The following is an 11,702-nucleotide window of genomic DNA, read 5'->3' as shown; positions in this document are numbered from 1 at the left end:
GAACCCCGCAGCCTCTCCCCAAGGAGCAGACCACCGGGAGAGGCTGGCAGTGATCCCGGAGACCCGCCCGGTCACCCCAAAGCCACCAAGTGAGAATCCATTCCCTCTGTCACCCAACAGCATTGCGCGTTGCAGGAGACGTCCCACTTGCCCGCGACTCGGCTGGGCCTGACCTTGGACCTAAACCCACGAGATGATGAGGCAAGAGCTGAGGGCTGGTCATCCTGGCTGGCCGCCTCCAACCCAATCCACACCATGGTCAAGGTGGGCGGGGAGGAAGGACTCCAGGCTGTCCCAGGCCACCTTCCCTGGCATCCCGCCAGCCGCCTCATCCCCGTGGTCAACAAAGCCACTGGCCTCTGTCTGGCGTGTGTCTCCGCGTCGGCACAGCTGTCTCAGGCCTGGGCCTGGCCTCTCGGCCTTCTGAACCTGATCGCACAATGGGTCTCTTGTTATTGCCCGCATTAAAAAAAAAGTGTATCTATGGCGTAACAACCTTGAGTACGTTCTTGAGAAAGTCAACGTGCTCGTGAGCCTTCTGCCCAACTCAAGGGTCTCCACCTGGACCCCCTCAATTCCCTGCCCAACCTCTCCTGCTCACCCGCTTGCCTCTTCTCAGCTGGCTTCTATCTAATCAAGTGAGAGGCCGTGGAGTTAGCTTCTCCCTGGCTCCCGGACGCAGACCCTCGAGCACCCCGATCTTCCCGCCGGCTGCCTGTCTCCCTCCACCTCCCGCCAGCCTGGGTTCTGGGGACACTCCTCCTTCGGTCCAGGACCCTGGCTGCTTCCGTCCGTCCAGCGACCCCTCTCGTGGCACGCTTCGGCCACTCGCCTGCCTTTGGGCCGATGACCTGAGCACTCCCGGCTCCTTCCCCCCACTTTAGGAGACTGACCATCCCTTGACAGGTGCCACGAACTGGGTTTTTTAAAGGAAATTATTACGTTAAAAGCAATATCAGAAAGGGGTGTCTGGGCTGCGGGATGGTGGACCATGGCTCTTTTCCCCTTTCTACTTGTTATTAAAGAAAGTGACCCCTGTTTCTGACATTCTGTTGGGCCAGTATTCAGCCAACCCGTTCTGAGGAGGCTAGCCCCCCAACCTGATGCTCTTCCATCCCATGAGGACGTCGTCCTGCACCTGGACAGGCTCCCAGGGGCAGGTGCCGCCGGGGATATGACCACCAGGCTTCTCCAGGAGACGCGTCTTTGCCCTCCCCGGGGGCCCCCATGGGGACAGAGAAACGACGTGTGTGAGCACCTGCTGTACACAGTGGGCTGGGCTGGGTGTGGGCCAATTCTCAGCCTGCAAATTGTCCTCAGCTCTGCGACAGAGCTGGACCAGAACTCGGGGAGGTGCCCACCGGAAGAGGTGAGGGTGACCTGGAGTGGGGGAGGGGTGATCTGACCAGCGAGGGCAGGAGAGGCTCCAGCTGGAGGCGGCATCTCACGGGTGGGTGTCGTTAAGCTGAACAGGGACAAGGAAACGTCCAGGCTGAGGTGGGAAAGAGTGAGCGGACAGGGGGCAGGTGGGAGAAGGATCCGGAAAGCTGAGTCAAGGTCAGGAGGTGAAGGGTGATGGGCGCCCGGCTAAGGATTTTGCATCAGGGGCTCTCTTGTGGAAATCGCTGGGCCCGGGCGGGGGACAGGGTTGTGTAAGGAGAGAGCCCAGTGCTGGCAGCAGCCCAGGGGACGGGGAGAATGAAGGGATGGTGGGGGGGCAGGTGCCAACTGGGACAGTCATCATAACTCGGGGAAATAACTCAGAAGCGGGAGGGTGGAGACGGGAGGGGGCAGAAACGCTCAAGAGGCAGAATCCAACGTTGGCAGGTGCACTGGCCAAGTGTGAGAGAGGAGTGTGGGTCACCCCAGTGTTTTGACTGCAGGGAAAGTTGCCAATGCTGTTGTCTTCCTCCCTCCCTCCCTTCCTTCCTTCCTTCCTTCCATCCTTCCTTTTTAAAAAGATTTTATTTATTTGACAGAGAGAGGGAGACAGAGAGGGAACACAAGCAGGAGCAGAGGGAGAGGGAGAAGCAGGCTTCCCGCAGAGCAGGGAGCCCGATGTGGGGCTCGATCCCACGACCCCGGGATCACAACCCAAGCCAAAGGCAGACGCTTCACCAACTGAGCCACCCAGCTGCCCCGGGGACAGCGAGTTCTGCTCTGAATCTGTGGAGTTTGAAGGACTTGGGACTTCCAGGTGGAAAGGTACAGACCCGAAACCCAGAGAGGTGGGGGTATTTAAAATCATTACAAACAGGATATCAAAATGTTTAATGACACATCTGTTCAACGCTGTGGAAACAAGTAGCAACGAGCACAGAATAAATAGTAACAGTTATTCGTCGGCGTGGGAAATGTGGTTTATGGGTGCACCAGTACTTGGTTTCCTGGGACAGTGTCTGAGATGGAGACTTCTGGGTCGAGACGGGCACAGGCTGTTGGAGATGGCTGATGTCTACCCCTCTCCTCTGCTGGGGTCCCAGTGAGGGGGGAGGAGAAAGAGGAACGGAAGGGAAACACACGATGCTGCCTTTGAGGGCCAGCAAGTGAAGGGTCTGCTCCCCAAGCTTGCCAAGGGCTGGGTCCACTTAGACCACTTGGACGAACCTATGTGCTTAGGCTCATGCATGGGCACGCATGCACGTGTGTGTGTACAAACAAGAGGGGAAGTGGCTGCTGGGAGAAGATTCATGGATGAATGGCAGAGGTCTCTGCCTACCCAATCCCAGCTGGCTTCCTGAAAGAGGGGGCACCCTCCTCTGCCACCCTGTACTTCAGCCACTTTCCCCCCAAATCCTGCCCTTCTCCCCACTCCGCTGTACCCAGGGGGTAAGTGTGCTCTGAGAAACAAAAGCCCCTTATCTTTCCCCAAAGATAGCTCTGCATAGCCCCATCACTTAAGGAAGAGCATCATTTCAACCTCGAGGGTTCTGATCCTAATAGCTCCCCTCCCACCCCCCCACAGCTCAATGGAGCCACAGTCCCAAGTCGGTTCTTGGTCTCAGAGAAGCCGTCAGGGCTGGGGGCCAGGTGTCTGCTTCTCTGCACATCCAGGAGAGGATCAGACCTTTCAGAAAGGCGGCTGGTTTTGTCCAGAGGAGTGTAAGGCTCTCTGAGGTCTGTCTTTCGTCCTTCACTCTCCCATTAACCCTGGGCCGGGGCTGGGGGGATCTTCCCCTGACCCCCCCCCCCACTTTAGCCTCCTCTTCTGCATTGTTTTGTTTTTTTCAAACCTCTGTGCCCAGCTCCCATTATGGAAAGTGCTGTTTATGTCCAGGGCCCCTTAAAAAGGCAGCTAACGGCTCCCTGGCTGCGGTCCTCTCTGCTTGTTTCCCTGGCAACCAGAGGCAGGGAAAACAGAACCTGTCAGATGGAAAATGTCAGTTACAGCAGATCTGGGGAGAGGAAAGAAGGGGTGGCACGGAGGGAGGGGAGAGGGAAGGAGGGGAGGAAGGAGGGGAGGGAGGGCTGGAGGGGACCTTGGGGCTCACCCTGCCGCCACCCCCGGTGGGCGCCCTGGCCCAGGCCAGCTCATGGGCAGAGAGGCTGGCTTCTGAAGCGAGGGGCTGCCCCCCAGCCCAGAGCAGGGGCCTGGAGGGGTGGAGAGGAGGGGGCGGCCGCCCAACAGCATGAGCAGGACGGATGGAGCTGGAGGCCGCCCTCCCTGCCCTGCCCTGCCCAGCTGATTATCACATTGTTTCAGAGGTAACTTGGTGGCTTCGGGCATAGAGCAATGCATCCTAGAGTCCCCTCCCGCCGCCTGTTTGAAGCTCAGGAGAGCGGAGAGGGTCAGGGGAGAAGAAAGATATCAAATCTTGGCCGTCCGAAGACCCTGGAATCCGTTCCTCCTGCCCTCCGTATTGATCCCCGGACTCGCCTTCCATCAGCAGATCAATGCCTCCGCCGGCAAGAGGAACTGCCCTTTAAAACGGCTGGGAGAGCGGCTCAGGCGGAACGTTCTTATTAATCAAAACAGGCCCCTCTCGGAAGGACGGCGGGAAGTGGAAACAAAAGAAGGAGGTTTGCCGAACAGCCTAGAATATGAGGGTGGGAGAAGCCATCAGTTAATGGGACTGGATGCCAACGAGGTGTGTGGGGGCTCCTGAGAGGAGGGAGAGTGCGTGCGTGTGCGCGCGTGTGAGTGTGTGTGGGTGGCAGGCATGCGCGGTCTGCAAGCTCCTGCTGCCGTCCTCAGAAATTCCTGGAGCCTCCCCAGTGTTCCGATCTCCCAGGAGAAACTCCGCCGCCTCCCCGGGGCCAGCGGACCCAGAGAGAGTGGGGACGAGACAGGCTGCCGCCCCGGCTGGGTGCTTGCGTTGCTGTTCAGATGGGGTCATTTAAAATAAAAAAACAACAGGGGGGTGGGGGATGGCAGGCTCCGAAGAGGGAGGAACCAGGACTGGTTTCTGTTCATTCTGAGAAGCTGAAGCCCCACACAGGGGATCCAGGAAGGGGTCGAGGACAGTCTCCCCATCTTGTGCTGGGATATCTGGGGGAGTCTCCAAGGAGGCTTCGTCTGTCGTCTGTGAGGCTGGACACCAGAAACACTGGGGACGTCCTGCTTCAAGGATGTCTCTCACCCGAGGTGTCTCTGACTGAAAGGACATCGCCTTGTGGCCCAAGGGGTGCAGTGCGTCCTCGAGCTCTGGCTGAGCACAGAGGCAAGGGAGGGCAAGCTTGACTGCACGTGACCCTTTAGTTCCCGGTCTCTCGCAAGCACCCTTGCCAACAAAACTTCCCAGCAGAAGAGAAAACAACACAGCAACACAACACAACCAGATGCGACTGACACCTCCCCCCATCCCCCCAGACTTGCAGGCTGCATGTTTTGCTCTAAAGAGTCCGGCTTCAGGCAGCAGCAGGGGGGAAAAAGGGAAAGCCGTTATTTTCTGTGTTCTTACACCGCCGATCTCCTCCTGGGGTCTGCCGGGCACCACCATGCTCCTTTCTTCCTTCTATTTCCAGGGCTTGCAGGGACACATCCAGGTGACCGTCCACGTGTCCCTGAAGGTCGAGGAGGAAGCAGATCTGCCTGTGACCGTGTCAATCATAGCTCCACGTGCCCCCTGCACGCGCCTCACTTAAAGACCATATGGACCCTCTCGTCAGGCTGGGACAGACTTACATTATGACATTTTTCATCTTGATTGACAATTCCCTTCCCCTGGAAGTTGGGGAACGGCCCGGCTATATTACGTCTTGTACAATAAAATGAAGGAGATAAAAAGGGGAGTCATTATTTTAGGAATGTGGTCTCCGGGAGATGGCTAACGACGTCGTTTTTATTCCCACTGCTCCTGCGTTTTATTATTTTATTAAGAGTTAACTCTCGATTATCCACATGTGAGTTGAAGAGATGATTTTATTCCCACAGCTGTTAGGTCTTATTATTTTATTATTATTGGTTTGGGTTTGTCCCTGGGCTCCGTTCTGCACTGAAAAGGAGTCGTGACTTCTCACATGTTTTGCAAAGTACCCTTATCAATTATGTGCAACGGACGCTTCTAATTTCATTATCGCTTCTTCCTCCTTCTGGGGTGGGTGGCTATTTCTTTTTTATTGTGGTCAAATATATTCCACAAAATTGCCATTTTAACGATTCTAAACACAATTCAGTGGTGTTTTAGAACACGCACGACGCGGCGCAGCCATCACCATCTCCTGCTTGAAAACGTTTTCATCCCCTCGAGAGGAAACCCCACAAGAAGCAGATAAGCCCCATTCCTTCTTGTTCTGGTCCCGGCAACCACTCATGTACTTTCTGTCTCTGCAGACTTCCTGGTCTGCGCCCGTCATGCACATGGGATCGGACAACACGTGGCCTTTGGTGTTTGGCTTCTTACTTCCCGTCACGGAGCCAAGGTCCATCCATGCAGCAGCACGAACCCGAACTCCATTCCTCCCAGGGCTGAAGAAATGACACGCCGGCATTTGGATTCACCACACTCTGCTTATCTATGCTTTCAAGGACGGACCTTTGGGTCATTTCCATCTTGGGCTGTACTGCTGTGAACGCCCGTATTCAAGGTTTTTTTGAGAATGGGTGCATTTTCGATTCTTTGAGGGTCCATTTCTAGGAGTGGAATTGCTGGGTCACTCGGTGGTTCTGTGGTTAGCTTGCTGAGAGCCGCCAGAATGGTTTTGCTGGTGGCCGCACCCCCACACTTCCCCGGCAGCAGGCAAGAGCTTCCGGTTCTCCCCATCCTCTCCCGCGCTCGTCAGCTGACATTTTTTTCAGTCGGCCTTCTTCATGTCAATGGAAAAAAAAAAATGGTGTTTTCAAGGTCGAGTTTTTGCCATGGCCTTGGCCTTTGACCTTGGTGCTGTGGCATCATTCTGTGGTGCTCCGCAATGGAGCGGGGGAGTGTTGGCAGAGAGCCGCTGTGTCTCCTGACCTGGGAGCTGGGTGTCGTGGGAAACCTACCGGGGGCATCGCCAGAGGGGATCCTTGGATGGGGTCAACCTGGTGGGGCCGGGGGATGGTTGAGACTTGGAGAAGAGCCTCTATCTGCTATTAGGTGTGTGGCCTTGGCAAGTAATTTCCTCTCAAAGTGTCGTGGCAGACCCTGTTGGTGCCCACCCAGGGCCCCATGACATTGACTTCTGTTTGCTCTTGCATTGGGGCCACCTGCCCGAGTTGGGGTCCCTCTAGGAAGAGGCGCAGGCCAGAAGTACGGATCAGTTATGCCCCGGGGAGCAGCCCCCTACCAAGGGTCCCAGGGAGTTGATGGATAACCTCGCAGCCTCCTGCTTGGGTCACTCCGGCTCCCAGAATTTGCTGCTGGGCTGGAGCTCCATTTGTCCTCAGTGATAACTGTAGGAACGAGGTCCCCGATTCACCTGCCTCCAGTCTGCACATCCCCTCCCCACTCCCCATGGGTGCTTCCTGTGCTCCCCTCTTGATTAAATGACTTGCCCTCCGATCCTGGCCTCAGAGCCCCCTCCCTGGGGACCCTGCCACAGCCTGCGGGTTCTGTCTTTCTGTCTCCATGGATTTCCATCTCCTGAGCTGACTCAGTGCTGGGCGTGTGGCGAGCCCTCGGTAGGCATCAGCAGTCCCCGTCACTGTTAATGGGGGTAGGAGCGGTCTGTAATTATCAGTCTGTTTTGGGGGGAGCATCTCCCCACGGGGAGAAGAGAACTGGAAATGAATATGGAGGCAGCTTTATTTTAGCAGAGTTCTTATCCTATTAACGGACCGGCAAGGTGCGTGGTACAGAATTGCGGGAGTTTATCGCGCGGCGGCAGCTCCCAGTTTTCACAGACATCTGAGTTCCTCTCCAAAAGGCATTTCTTCTGCGCTGAGTCGCAGATGAGTAGGCTTCCCCTTTGAGTGTCCCCCCTCGGGGGGGCGGGAGGGTCATTGGATGCGGTCATACTGGTCTAGAAGCAACCATGGGCTCTAGATAATCCCCGAAGTGGATCACCAGCCGTGGGAAATCGAGAAGTGGCCACGCTGCTTTATTCCCACCCTGATGGGGGCCCTCACGGGGGAGGGGGTGCGCCGAACCCGCTGAGGGAGGGCACCAGCGTCTGGAAGAGGAGGGCTCAGTCAGTTCTGGAGAGGACGGCTGCCTGCTGGAGCTGAGTGTGTGTGTGGGGGGGGGCGTGTTCTCAGCCCCCCTTACTCACTCTCTACCCTTCCTTCAGAGTGAGAAGTAGCTCTCTTCAGACCAAGGGTTTGATACTGGCTCTTTTGGGGGGTGGGGTTCTCCAAGAGGACAGGGCAGGTGGAAGGAGGGCCAAGGACAGGGACTACTAAGAAATGGATGGGTGGCCCAAGCTGGCCTGCCGTCCTCTTGTCCCCCTCTCTTTGCCATTGGCTGGCACGTGCTCAGGCGTCCTCCACAGTTAACGTGGGCAAACAGAAGGATCAAGTTTCTACCTGTGTGGGCTTCCCGCGTCCTAAATCCTTGAATGAGGAAAAACCTGGAACCCCTGCCTCCTAGACCTGTCTTCTCATCGCTGCACATCGGCACCTTCCACTGTGAGGCCCAGAAACTGGAACCCCGTGGACCCTCCTCCTGGGGTTCCGGCTGATCTCTGCCCCGGGGCGGGGCCCCTGCTCCACTCATCTGCGGGTCTGTCTCCGCACTGCCTGCCCCCACGGCTCACCATTACCCCCTGCCCCGCAGGCGAGGCGAGCAGTGCGTGTTGGGAGAGGAGGAAGACCAGCATGCAGGGCTGGGTCCGAGAGCAGGTGGTGGAGGGAACTTTAAAATGCCTAGACTCCTGCCCGTTCAGAGAGCTCCCAGTTCTCCCTAACGTCTGTGTACTGGTTGTACGGAATGCATCTTTTATTATTTTTTAAAATTTATTTGAGAGAGAGAGAGAAAGTGAAACAGAGCATGAGCAGGGGCAGAGGCAGAGGGAGAAGCAGACTCTCCCCGCTGAGCAGGGAGCCTGCGTCGGGGCTCCAGCCCAGGACCCTGGGATCGTGACCTGAGCTGAAGGCAGATGCTTCACTGGCCGAGCCACCCAGGCACCCCTGAAGGTATCTTCAAACCCTGGCATCCAGCTCCTGCCCACTGACCCTCCCGAGTGTCTGGGGCTGTGGCCTCCCTGGCTGTTTGCAGCTAGCCACAGACCGGTCCGCTCTCGCAGGCTGGGAATATGACGGTCGGGATGGCGGGGCTGAACTTTGCTGCACACTTTCCCTGAGTTCTTTGTATGAAACCCACTCCGCGGCAATTAATAGAGACCCGTCGAATGAACCAGCCGAGCCCATAAATTATTGCACAACTATTCCAAACAATAAAGGCGATCTTACTTACTGAACCGTTAAATTTACGTACTTAAATTAGACCCAGCCAGACGTCGCAGGGGGCTGTCTTGCCGGGCACGCTGTGAGTTTTGGGACGCGCTGTCTGGCGGCCCCGCCTCGCGCATGAAATTGACGAGATGCTTCAACTTCATCATCCTTACAGCGGGGTCTTGATCTCGGTGCTCAGCTGCATTTGACCTGCTGCCGCCGGTCACCCCTGTATCCTGGGCCATCCCGGCGGTGAGAGGTCAGCAAGAGGCTGGTGGGCGGCTGCAAGGCTGCTCGGGCCCAGGGCGTGTCGTTGGTGGATCTTGTCTCTGCTTCCAGGATTTGCTGGAGACTCGCCTACGATTTTCTCTTACCTGGAGATCACGGTCAACGTCTGGGAGATACACCGTGTCCCCGAGGTGGTCTCCCCCGACTCCCACGTTGAATCTGACATCGAGCCTGACCCATGACGTCTTTTAGGTATTTCTTGGATCTCTGCCTCTTTTCCATTCTTAACACCAGTGTTCAAGTTCAGGCACCAAACTTTGCCTCTTTTGTGCTAATTCAACTCCAAGCCCTAGCTGTCAGAACACTTGATGGAAAATCTGAATCTGACCTCATCCGCCTCAGCTCAGAGCCCTTCAGCGGGGCCCCATGGTCTCCAGGGAAAAGGGGGATGTTTGGGTGTGGCATTCAAGGCCCATCCATCCCACCCCCTTCAACCATTCCAGCGTTGTCTCCTGCCACTCCCTGCCTTGACTTTTAAAGGGCACTGAAACCAAACGGCTCAGCAAACTCTCCCCTGATCCCCCGCCACCTTCCTCCCACTTTTAACTTTGCCACAAGCCTCAGAGACTTGTTTATATAATGCCCTGGGCCAGAATGTCAGAATGTCCTCCCCGCCTCTACTTTCTTGTGCACCTGGAATTCGTCCTTTCAAACGGCTGAGGCATCGGCTCCTCCCTCTCCTCCGTGTACATTTCCAAATCCTCAGGTTGGGCTCAATGCCCCCAGGCAGCTCGTGGGCCTCCTGTCACTCACCCATGTGTTTGGAAGCACGGGTTAACATGCCTACGGACCGGTGGCATAACTATCTTCGTATCCTCAGCCCCCAGCAGAGTCCAGCAAGCAGGGATGCTCCAAAAATCCTGCCAGGCAAATCCCTTGGCAGGAGGGGATGGTAGCCCGCAGGCTGCTCCCCGGGTCCTCCGGGCACCCGCACGCTCTGCCCCCCACCCCTGGGTCCTAGAACGTGTTTATTCTTCATTTGTGCAAGAGTCAGACCCAGGATGACGCGGATGGAAAAACGTTCGCACGGTCACAGGGCAGGTACCCAGGTGCTTTTCTGGACACCGGTGGAAATTGGGTTCTAGTTGTAGGGGCCTGGAAAACATCCAGGAGGCATCGGGAAGTTCCTCGGCTCAGCCTTACCTCTCCTTGATGCGTATCACCTGGTTATTTTCAGAAGTGGCTCGGGACAGACGTGTGGGTCAGGATGTGTCGGGCAGGGGAGATCTGAGCACCACCGAGGGGGGCAGTGCTGATTGTTCGGGGTGGACCCCCACCGTCTGCTCCCTGCTGAGGTCATCCTCGTTCCCTTCCAAAGGGGGACTCGGGGGGACCCTGGCTACCTGTACCTGTCTATCCCAAGGTCATCACTGAATATCTATTCGTAAAGTGGAGTGTGTCTCTCCGCATCCTCGTCTGAGCACCAGGCTTGCTAAACACTGACAGTCCCCCAAAGGTGCTGGCTGGCAGAGATGCTTGTGTGTGCAGGACGCCCCCCCCCCACCATGAGGTTGGGAGCGCCCAGTCCCTGCGCAGGGACCCGGCCTTCCTCTTCTGCTCCCCATCTGTCTTCCCCACGCCCAGGCCAGGTTTCTGCCTGGAGTGTGCGTCTAGCCTCATGGAAGCATAACGCAAGCCACATCTGGAATTTTGAACGTTCCAGGAGCCACATTCAACAAGTGAAAAGAAAGAGGCGAAATGAAACTCAATAATGCATTTTATTTAACCCAGTACACCCTGCACATTGTCATTTCAACATGTCATCAGCATAAAACTCGCTGAGAAGAGATTTCCCTTTTGTTTTTGGCACTGAGCTTTCGAAATGGGCCTGCCTCTCCCATCACGGCCCGGCTGGTTTGGAGGGGTTTGGTTCCGAGTGTTCATGGGCCACGTGGGGCTGGTGGTGACTTAACTGGAGGATGCAAATGTTCCCCCCTGACATCAGAGGATGTCTTTTGGTGGGGGGGCAGTGGATGTCCTGAATTCCGTCGCTTGCCCCTCCTCCAGTTAGGCGGGTAGGAGGCAGCAGGAGCCGGCCCCCACCGAACGATGTCCCGGCTTCCAGCAGGAGAGAGAGGACCAGGCGGCAGCAGACACCGTGGAGACTAAACATAGAGACCCCCGCAGGGGCATCGACTCCGGGTGGGGGGGCGGCGAGGAGACTCCATACCAGGGCTGCAGGAGGAGGTGGGCTCCGGGCTAGGCCCTCGGGGAGTGGAGGGCAGGCCCAGGACCCCCGGGCCGTGCCCGGAATAATGAAGCGGGGGCTGCCTTCGGGGTGTCATGCGGGCGCGCGGATTTCCCAGGCAGCGCCACGGGCCCTGCAGGAACCACGATTAATGGCTGGATACCCCGGCGTGAAAACCATTTAGAAGATGGCATTTTTGTCACGGGCACTGTTCCGCGCAGAGTAAAGGTCGTACACGGTAAGAGCGTTATCCGCATTTCTCAGGCAAACACGCGGAACCTTGTACAGCAGCAGCGATCCGATCCGTCTCTCGCGCCAGAGGGCCCGGGGCGCGGGGGGCCCCGTGGGGGCGGATGAAGGAGCGCGGCCGGCTCCGCGTGGGGGCCAAGGACAGGGCACGCGCCGCCCCGCAGCAGGCTGCCCAGAGGAGGAGAAGGTTCTTCTGAACATCCTGGCTTTGAGTCCCCGGGGTGG

General features: G+C 57.1%; 1 long non-coding RNA gene across 1 annotated transcript; it reads left to right on the top strand.

Annotated features, from left to right (window-relative positions):
- The first annotated feature begins 3,479 nt into the window (after positions 1–3,479).
- On the top strand, positions 3,480–8,335 carry LOC123929616. The gene is made up of 3 exons (XR_006815937.1): positions 3,480–4,088; positions 4,966–5,343; positions 5,774–8,335. It is a non-coding gene; the product is annotated as an uncharacterized LOC123929616 (long non-coding RNA).
- Positions 8,336–11,702: the final 3,367 nt, after the last annotated feature.

Source organism: Meles meles, chromosome 18, assembly GCF_922984935.1.
Source record: "Meles meles chromosome 18, mMelMel3.1 paternal haplotype, whole genome shotgun sequence".
Taxonomy (NCBI): Eukaryota; Metazoa; Chordata; class Mammalia; order Carnivora; family Mustelidae; genus Meles; species Meles meles.
Note: the sequence above shows the minus strand (reverse complement) of the source record. Positions and strands in the feature narration are given on the sequence as shown.